Source organism: Mchenga conophoros, linkage group LG20, assembly GCF_057382185.1.
Source record: "Mchenga conophoros isolate Kocher_MC1m ecotype Shallow Benthic linkage group LG20, M_conophoros_male_GT1.1, whole genome shotgun sequence".
Taxonomy (NCBI): domain Eukaryota; kingdom Metazoa; phylum Chordata; class Actinopteri; order Cichliformes; family Cichlidae; genus Mchenga; species Mchenga conophoros.
In genome coordinates this window covers 26978826-26989933 of record NC_140545.1, presented here as the reverse complement: position 1 = coordinate 26989933, position 11108 = coordinate 26978826, and positions in this window count along the sequence as shown.

The window sequence follows — 11108 nt, the reverse complement described above, 5'->3', positions numbered from 1 at the left end:
GAACTGAGAAAAGTCAAGTGTGCAGCTGCCAAGATGCCACTTGCCACCAGTTTGGCCATATTTCAGAGCTGCGACATCACTGGAGTGCCCAAAAGCACAAGGTGTGCAATACTCAGAGACATGGCCAAGGTAAGAAAGGCTGAAAGACGACCACCACTGAACAAGACACACAAGCTGAAACATCAAGACTGGGCCAAGAAATATCTCAAGACTGATTTTTCTAAGGTTTTATGGACTGATGAAATGAGAGTGAGCCTTGATGGGCCAGATGGATGGGCCCGTGGCTGGATTGGTAAAGGGCAGAGAGCTCCAGTCCGACTCAGACGCCAGCAAGGTGGAGGTGGAGTACTGGTTTGGGCTGGTATCATCAAAGATGAGCTTGTGGGGCCTTTTCAGGTTGAGGATGGAGTCAAGCTCAACTCCCAGTCCTACTGCCAGTTTCTGGAAGACACCTTCTTCAAGCAGTGGTACAGGAAGAAGTCTGCATCCTTCAGGAAAAACATGATTTTCATGCAGGACAATGCTCCATCACACGCGTCCAAGTACTCCACAGCGTGGCTGGCAAGAAAGGGTATAAAAGAAGAAAAACTAATGACATGGCCTCCTTCTTCACCTGATCTGAACCCCATTGAGAACCTGTGGTCCATCATCAAATGTGAGATTTACAAGGAGGGAAAACAGTACACCTCTCTGAACAGTGTCTGGGAGGCTGTGGTTGCTGCTGCACGCAATGTTGATGGTGAACAGATCAAAACACTGACAGAATCCATGGATGGCAGGCTTTTGAGTGTCCTTGCAAAGAAAGGTGGCTATATTGGTCGCTGATTTGTTTTTGTTTTGTTTTTGAATGTCAGAAATGTATATTTGTGAATGTGGAGATGTTATATTGGTTTCACTGGTAAAAATAAATAATTGAAATGGGTATATATTTGTTTTTTGTTGAGTTGCCTAATAATTATGCACAGTAATAGTCACCTGCACACACAGATATCCCCCTAAAATAGCTAAAACTAAAAACACTAAAAACTACTTCCAAAAACATTCAGCTTTGATATTAGTGAGTTTTTTGGGTTCATTGAGAACATGGTTGTTGTTCAATAATAAAATTATTCCTCAAAAATACAACTTGCCTAATAATTCTGCACTCCCTGTATTTCAAGTGATTTCTTTGCACAGTGACTGAAACAAACCTACTGATTAAACAATGGGCTGTGAGGTCAGTTTCTTGATCATTAATATGCAAGTTTTCATGACTATTGATCAACAGCCACTGATTAACCACTGATTTTGTTCAAATAAAATATGAAACTCTTATATGAGTAGGATGACGTAAATATACAAATGTTGATACATAAATACCCAGTAAGTCCAAGCATCAAGTTAAGTGTACACATGACTTGTTTAAAACACGTGTATGAGCTCAAACAATTGGTAAAACAAGTCTGAACAATGTTGGACACGCCCAATGCATGAACATAAATAGCAGTTAAAAACTGGAAACACAGGACGAACACAACAAAACGGACCTTGAGTGACTGTTCCACAAGTATTTCTTGTTTTATACTCAAGTCTTCCTGATCATCATGTTTTCTGTTTCCTTTTTTGTTGTGAAATCAGACACAACTTAAAGATGCTCAGGAGAATATTTTCATAGCCATTTAATCAGGTGAAGAAACTGCAGAAAGCTGAAGTAAATATTGGTTTGAAAGAGTAAAAGGAGAGGCAGACTGATTACAGCTAGCAACAAATAATTTTTCAGTGATTATTTTGTACTGTTGAATAAACAGAATTGAACAAAGTTGGACACCTAATGCATGAACCAAAAAAAAAAATGATGTAGAAAAACTGGACACACGGTATTAATACAACACTTAAATATTTAGGCACTGAAGACACCAAGTGAAGTGTTTCAGGTGTAATTTTGTGCCATTCTTCCTGCAAACAAGTCTTAAGGTGGGCAACAGTACGGGGTCTTCGTTGTGGCATTTTGTACTTCAAAATACGCCACACATTCTCTATTCGAGACAGGTCGGGATAAACTTTTACATGATGGCTCAGGACAAGTTTAGCTCTTTTTAAATTACTGTTGATCTCCACAAACTAAAGAATTCAAGTCAATTTCCACAGCTATGGGCCAGTTATGTTTACAGTTGACATTTTTATTCATTGATTTAGCACACAACCATTAGGCTGGGCTATTTAGATGCTTTTCTCTTTACTTATGTTAGTAAAATGATCAGGGATCTAGGGAAGTGGTCACTTGCAATGTTGAACCTTTAACAACATTAATTATGATGATGTGGGAACAACACCAACACGAGGATATCAGATCCTGCTGGCAGGCACGACCCTAAAATGAGTTCTATTTTTAAAAGTGTTGACAAGAGAAAGACAATGAGCTGCCAAGTTAGTTAGGACTGTAGTATGATATAATATAATACGCTCAAGTTATTCCTGTCCAGTTATTTACAAATCACTATCTATTACCCACTCCATATTGTTTTCATTTTTTTCATAGTATTGGGTTAATGTGCTGTCTCCAGTATTTCTAGTACATTTTGTTTGTTCATACATTTGCTGCAGTGATATGGAAGCTGTTCCAGTCTGTTGTGGTAAAAGGAGAGCTGAGTGTAAAACTGAAGCTCTGAATTTACCATTACCTATGGTTATGAGCACTGGGTAGTGACCGAAAGAACAAGATCGCAGATATAAGCGGCTTTGCCTGAAGGGTGGCTGGCAAACACCTGGCCTGTCTCCTTTAGAAATAGGGTCAGGTGTTTGGCCATCTGGGAGGGCCTCAGAGTAGAACCGCTGCTCCTCCACATCAAAAGGAGCCAATTGAGGTGGTTCGGCATCTCACTATGATACCTCCTGGGTGGGGTGTTCTGGGCATGTCCCAGCGAGAAGAGGCCCCAGGGAAGACCCAGGACACACTCAAGAGAATCTATCTTTTGGCTGGCCTGGGAACGCCTTGGTGTTCCCCTGGAAAGGCTGGAGGAGGTGGCCCAGGAGCGGGAGGTCTGGGTTTTCTCTGATTAGGCTGCTGCCCCTGCGACCTGGCCCAGGACAAGCAGAAGAAAATGGATGGATGGATGTCCAAACAGGGACTCAGAAATGCACACTATCTTGGTCGACTGCTGCATCTAAACTTTCTCCCAGACTTCTCTTTCTTTCTTGCCTTCATAAAAGACCTAATGTCCTGTTCAATATCAAATCCAAAGTTTATTTAGCATACAGACTGGAAAATCTGGGATTGATCCACTGACTTTTCAATTTGTAGGCGCTACTACCTGAGCGACAGCCCTCACCAACACTGCATGAATTTAGAAACTCCTTTTAAGTCTGAAACACATGGAAAATGTGTTTATGTGGTAAACAAAAAAGTGTGAAACAACTCAAAACATATTTTAGATTTTTCAAATAACCAGGCTTTGCTTTGAATACAGCTTTGCACACTCTTGGCATTCTCTCGATGAGCTTCATGAGGTAGTCAGATGAAAAGGTTTTCCAGCAACCTTGAAAGAGTTCCCAGAGATGCCGAGCACTTGTTTGACCTTTGGCCCTTACTCGGTCGATCTCATCCCAAACCATCTCTATTGTGTTTAGATCAGGTGACTGTGGAGGCCAGGAAACCACTTTTAGTTTTACCCATAAACTAAAAGTGGTTGTAGCCTTCTGAATAGCCTATGAGTCACTGTCAGTCATTAACTTTGAGTCCTTATGTGGCAGGAGGCATCACTGCTAGAGGGGAGGGGCTTCTGCAGTAGTACAAAAAACGCATTTGCTGTACAGCATTTAAGAATACTAAGTGTCATCACTCTTTAGAACATCACTGGTATCCTGTGGTTGAGATCACACATTTACAAGTTTGTTAAAAATATACTGCTGTGTTCGTTGAAACAATGTTTTACCATTATTGTTGTCTTCTTCAAAAGGGTGAATGCTTGTATATAATGCTTGTATATAGCTCTTGTAAATCGCTGTCATTTAATGGGACAAACCTATTTTCAGAGTTTGACAAGGAGGGTATGACCTCTGCTGTAGAAAGTTCTGGGTTGTGACGATGAGACACATGAGTTCCGCAGGAAAAAAGCTGGATGGGAGTTCTATTACCTTCAGTGGAAATAGAGTGATTGTTATATCCAGCTTTGAATTCCTTCAAAGTGTGGTTGATTCGTGGTAGAAACACATAATGAAGGCAAAATAGGTCTGTTGCATTTTCCAAGCCTAGGATACCAAGTGATTCCAATTCATAAAATATAGGTGCATAAATGCGGCTACAGTTGTTGTTTAAGTCTCGGTTGAAACGCTCAATCCTCTGGTTGTGCACAGAACTTCCCATTAAGACAGAGCTTTCACCCCTGCTTGCTCGCATGTCCTCCCAAATCTGAGCGTTCTCTCCTCCATGATCAGTCCTGATATGCAGGGGTCTGCCAAATTGTCCAACAGCTGCAGTAAAGAGGGCTTTCACAGTCTCAGCTCGATTATTGCTGGAGCACTGAAGAAACATCAACATCCTGCTGTATCCATCTATTGCACCATGAACAACAAACTTCCAACGAATCAGTTTGTGATTTCCATCTATGTGCCATATGAAATTTGGATGAGGCACAGAATATACTCGCCGAGCAACTGCAGTTCTTCTCCTGGATAGAACACCAGCCGAGTCCACCCTCCGCAGTGACTTTCTTACGCGCCATCTTTGAACCACTATGTTTTTGGAACGCAGATGACCCATCAGCATCACTTCTCCAACATTTGGATGTTCAGTTTTTATCTGGGACACTATCTGATCTAACTCATGGTCACTGATTACATTGAATTTTGACTCTGAGATATTATAGTCTTGCAGTAACTTATACAGAGTGGGCCTGGAGATGGAAAGGATAGATGCAGCTTCAGTAAAAGATGTTTTCAGGGAAAGAACATTTTCCAATTCCTCTTTGGAAATCTGAAGCCTTCCTTGGTAACCATCCTAGAACACGGCACAGAAAATCTCAATGAGCACAATTCTATAACAAAAGATGGGTAATTTGAGGCAATTGTACTGTGACAGATTAGCTAGAGTAATATTTTATCAATAGTTTTAAAATATGAAAGTGAGCAATCAAAAGACACTTCACAGCAAAAACAGTAATAAAATATGACGTAAAACTTGTGAATGTTGTTGGTGGTGATGTGACACTGCTAGTGATGGACCCCTAAGAAGATGAAATGTATGTAGAATCAGAATCATTACTTTGACAGGATTTAATTTAAGGTGACAAAAACAGAAATCAGTCAGCTAAATGATATGTGTAAGAAGGCCTACCGAGCGGTATGGTATCCCAGTGGAGACAGCAGGTCTACTTGGTCCAGGTGCATTGCTGGATTCCTAAGGAAACATTTACATCAAGAATGACTGTTACCTACCTACCAAATAAATAAATAGAGTTGTATGATGTTCGATCTCTGTCTGCTGCCTACCAAATGAAATAATTGAGGACTAGCTAAGTAATTTAGCTTTGCTAGTTTTGCTAACACTGCTATCAACCCGTCCAAAATGCTATACAATAAACTTACCAAGTGCTGCGGCGTTTGTGAGGTCGAGGGTGCACTACCGCTGAATCGTTGGATGGCCGACAAAACGGCTCTTCCAATGTTTTCAGCTAAATCGCTGGACATGCTGGTAGGGAATAGTTGAAGCAGCTCATGGCAGTCAAAAGTGACGATGAGAGGAGCGCAAACACAGAACCTGACCACGACCGGCACACTTTAGCGCGGGAGGTTTTCTTGAAGCTTTTATTTTGGTATTTCCGTTGACCCGTACAATAAATTTGCATATTAGCTAAATATTTAGTTTCCCGTAACATTTAGATTTAACATTTAACATTTAGATTTATATATAACATTTAGATTTAACATTTAACATTTAGATTTATATATAATATTTACATTTAACATTTAACATTTAGATTTATATATAATATTTACATTTAACATTTAACATTTAGATTTATATATAACATTTAGATTTAACATTTAACATTTAGATTTATATATAATATTTAACATTTAGCATTTAGATTTAACATTTAGCATTTAGATTTAACATTTAACATTTAGATTTAACATTTAGCATTCAGATTTAACATTTAAAATCCGGTTTTAAATATGAAAAGTTACAAATATTTTACTAAATGTTGTAAAAAATGACTGGAAAAAACATGTTTTTGTAAGATTTAGAGCTAAATGTGGAAAAATGTTGCTGTTAATTTCGGCATGTTTCAGTTTACAAACGGCGCCCCATACCACAGCTGCCAGTAATTCACCGTAAATTCTACAATTTTTTTTTTACAGTGTACTACAAAACATGCTTCTTAGACACAAGGTATTTTTACCCTGTTGTTTAACACAGGTCAAAATAAAGGACAAACAATGCATATGCTTAAGCAGTGTTACATCCCCCAGGAGGATGTCTCTTCTCCCTTCTAACCCTTTGTTTTGTCTAGGCTCCACCTCCTCTGTCCTGATTGGATGCTGCGCAGAGTCTGGCTAATTGGTAATCAGCAGAGCACTACTTAAGGCCTGTGGAGCTGTGCTTCTGTGCCCTCTGGCCATTTTGGTTGCCATACCTGTGCAGGCTTGCATGCCTTTGTAACTTGTATGAGCATGTTCAGACTGCTTGTAGGGGAGAGCTGCCTTTTGCTTTAACACCCTGTTTTCTCCTGTTCATGTGTTGTTAGGTAGGTTATGGTTATAGGTTGTATATTTTGCTTCTTTGAATTCAATTCAATTTTATTTATATAGCGCTAAATCACAACAAAAGTCGCCTCAAGGCGCTTCATAGATACAGAGAAAAACCCAACAATCATATGACCCTCTATGAGCAAGCACTTTGGCGACAGTGGGAAGGAAAAACTCCCTTTTAACAGGAAGAAACCTCCGGCAGAACCAGGCTCAGGGAGGGGCGGGGCCATGTGATCGGTTGGGGTGAGAGAAGGAAGACAGGATAAAAGACATGCTGTGGAAAAGAGACAGAGGTTAATAACAGATATGATTCAATGCAGAGAGGTCTATTAACACAGTGAGTGAGAAAGGTGACTGGAAAGGAAAAACTCAAAGCATCATGGGAATCCCCCGGCAGCCTTCGTCTATTGCAGCATAACTAAGGGAGGATTCAGGGTCTCCTGGTCCAGCCCTAACTATATGCTTTAGCAAAAAGGAAAGTTTTAAGCCTAATCTTAAAAGTAGAGACAGTGTCTGTCTCCTGAATCCAAACTGGAAGCTGGTTCCACAGACGAGGGGCCTGAAAACTGAAGGCTCTCCCTCCCATTCTACTTTTAAATACTCTAGGAACAACAAGTAGGCCTGCAGAGCGAGAGCGAAGTGCTCTAATAGAGTGATATGGTACTACAAGGTCATTAAGATAAGATGGGGCCTGATTATTTAAGACCTTGTATGTGAGGAGCAGGATTTTGAATTCAATTCTGGATTTAACAGGGAGCCAATGAAGGGAAGCCAAAACAGGAGAAATATGCTCTCTCTTTCTAGTCCCTGTCAGGACTCTTGCTGCAACATTTTGGATTAGCTGAAGGCTTTTGAGTGAGTTTTTTGGACATCCTGATAATAATGAATTACAGTAGTCCAGCCTGGAAGTAATAAAAGGAAGAACGCACTCTTACATATTTAATATGTGCGTTGAAGGACATATCCTGGTCAAAAATGACTCCAAGGTTCCTCACAGCGTTACTGGAGGCCAAGGTAATGTCATCCAGGGTAAGAATCTGGTTAGATACCATATTTCTAAGCTTTTCAGGGCCGAGTACAATAACCTCAGTTTTATCTGAATGAAGAAGCAGAAAGTTAGCGGCCATCCAGGTCTTTGTCTTTAAGACATTCCTGCAGTTTAACTAATTGGTGAGTGTTATCTGGCTTCATGGACAGATAGAGCTGGGTGTCATCTGCATATCAGTGAAAATGTATGCTATGTCTTCTAATGATGTTGCCTAAGGGAAGCATGTATAATGTAAACAGAATTGGTCCTAGCACTGAACCCTGTGGAACTCCATAATTAACCTCAGTGTGTGAAGAGGACTCTCCATTTACATGTACAAATTTGAGTCTATTAGATAGATATGATACAAACCACTGCAGTGCAGTACCTGTAATACCTACAGCATGTTCTAATCGCTCTAATAGGATATTATGGTCGACGGTATCGAACGCTGCACTGAGGTCTAGCAGGACAAGCACAGAGATGAGTCCACTGTCAGAGGTCATAAGAAGATCATTTGTAACCTTCACTAAAGCTGTTTCTGTGCTGTGATGAGCTCTGAAACCTGACTGAAACTCTTCAAATAAGCCATTCCTCTGCAGATGATCTGTTAGCTGTTTGACAACTAATCTTTCAAGGATTTTTGATATGAAAGGAAGGTTGGAGATTGGCCTATAATTAGCTAAGACAGCTGGGTCTAGAGATGCTTTTTGTTCTTATTTTCTTCAATCAGTGACGAATAGTAAGATGTTCTGGCTTTCCGGAGGGTTTTCTTATAGAGCAGCAAACTATTTATCCAGGCTAAATGATGATCCTCTAAATTTGTGACACGCCATTTCCTCTCCAGATTACGAGTCATCTGCTTTAGGGTACGTGTTTGAGAATTACACCACGGAGTCAGGTACTTCTGATTAGAGACCTTGGTTTTCACAGGAGCTACAGTATCCAGAGTCGTACGTAGTGAGGAGGTGAAATTATTAACAAGATAATCGACCTCTGTTGGGGTAGCGTTCAGATAGCTGCTCTGCTCAGTGTTGGTACAGGGCATTGAAGATAATAACAGTGGGTGGATTATATTCTTTTCTTTTGTTTTTTTTTTTTGAAAATATTTTTATTGAAAAAAGAAAACAGTACTTGCAGTTACCGAAATACAATCAACCTTTCTTCATTTTCCTAAGTAAATAAACATATATATATATATATATATATATATATATATATATACATATATATATATATATATATATATATATATATATATATATATATATAGAAAAAAAACACAATGCCCCCCCCCCCCCCCCAGTCCCACACAGATCAACACAACCATCAAACATATTAGAGGAATATAACAGTAACAAAAGTAGATTTAAACAGGCAATACCTCTAGACTAGCAAAATAAGAGATAAAGGGTTGCCACTTGTGAAAAAACTTGGCTGTGCAACCTCTCAACGTATATTTAATTTTTTCAAGTTTAAAAAAAAACATGACATCTTTAAGCCACTGGGAAATAGTAGGATACTTAGCAGACTTCCAATGCAACAATATTAGACGTCTCGCTAATAGGGATGTGAAGGCTATAATATCCCTTTGTGTGGAATCAAGTGTAAGTGAGCGAGCAGGAATCCCAAACACAGCAATCAGAGGACAAGGATGAAGAGTTACCCCAAGAACAGTTGACATAATAGTAAAATACCCTGTCCAGAAACCGGGTGGATTATATTCTTAAACTTAGTTACAGCGCTTTCAGAAAGACATCTACTTTGATAAAGTCTACTCTCCACCGCTGTGTAATCAATTATTGTAAATGTTATCAGGAAATGATCAGACAGGAGAGGGTTTTCAGGAAACACTGTTAAATGTTCAGTTTCTATGCCATATGTTAAAACAAGATCTAGAGTGTGATTTAAGTGGTGGGTGGGTTCTTTTACATTTTGAGAGAAACCAATTGAGTCTAATAACAGATCAAATGCCATGTTGAGGATGTCATTTTTAGCATCTACGTGGATGTTAAAATCACCCACAATAATTATTTTATCTGAGCTCAGAACTAAATTAGATATAAAGTCTGAGAAATCAGACAGAAACTCTGTATAAGGCCGAGGTGGACGATAGATGATAACAAGTAAGACTGGTTTCTGAGTTAGGTAAGTTTCTTTTATTTCTACATCAGGGATGTTTTGTTTGTTATGTTGGCCTTGGCTCTCCCTGACGTTATACCTCAGTCTGAACCCCAAATCTCATCACCAGCACTAAATAAACCTTCTACACTTACCATCTTGGCTCCTCCTTCTCTATCCACCTTTATGGTCGTCCCTTCAACCCCCTAGACTAGCCAGGGGACGAAACAAGCAGCATTTTTCTATTTGTTGGTTCTTCCTTAAGTTGCAGTACATTTGACCTCACAGGCCCACTGTAGAAAGTACTACAAATACCTATATAATGATATCACTGTAAAAATACAACAAAGGAAGCACCAAAGGTCCTTTCTTTATTATTTGGAGAATTGGAACAGCTCTTACAATGGCTACCACACAGGTTACCTGTCTTATTTAGTAATGAAAAAAATTAACGATTTGAACACACCTTTTGTCTTTTATTGTTGATTAGATTTTGTTTTGTTGATTTCTTTAATTGCTTTCTGGTTTGTTTCGTGTTGGGCCAAAAAGGTATGTTGAAACACACATTCATTTCTAAATAAGTTTTGTTTGCATTGGAAATAATTTCAGAGAATCATGTAGGGCTGTGATCCAAAGTTGTTCCACAAACTCAGTGTCTTACGCTTTCATTTATTTCAACACGCAAAATAACCTACAAACTCTGTGTGTGTGTGTGTGTGTGTGTGTGTGTGTGTGTGTGTGTGTGTACTCTCTCTGGCAGTTGATGAGATAACATGACACTTGAAGAACATGAAGAGGGTTCTCCCCAAATACTATCAGCACATCTCCTTCCCCACAAGAGGTAATCAAACACTGGACCACTGTTACACTCCATTCAAAGACTAAAACAGGAAAAACCCAGCTTCCAGGGTTATTTACAAATGGGACAGTGAGGCTGAGGAGGTCCTGCAGGACTGCTTTGACACAACTGACTGGCAGATATTTGTGGATGCAACTGATGGCAACATCAATGAACTCACAGACTCTGTCATTGGATATATTGGAAAGTGCATGGATGATACCATCACAAAAACCACATATATCCAAATCAGAAACCCTGGGTAAATAAAGACGTTCGCGCCAAGCTAAAAGTGCGGACCTCTGCCTTTAACTCCGGGGACGCTGATGCATGTAAAGCAGCCAGGTATGACCTCCGAAAGTCCATAAAAAAGGCCAGAAAGGACTACAGGGA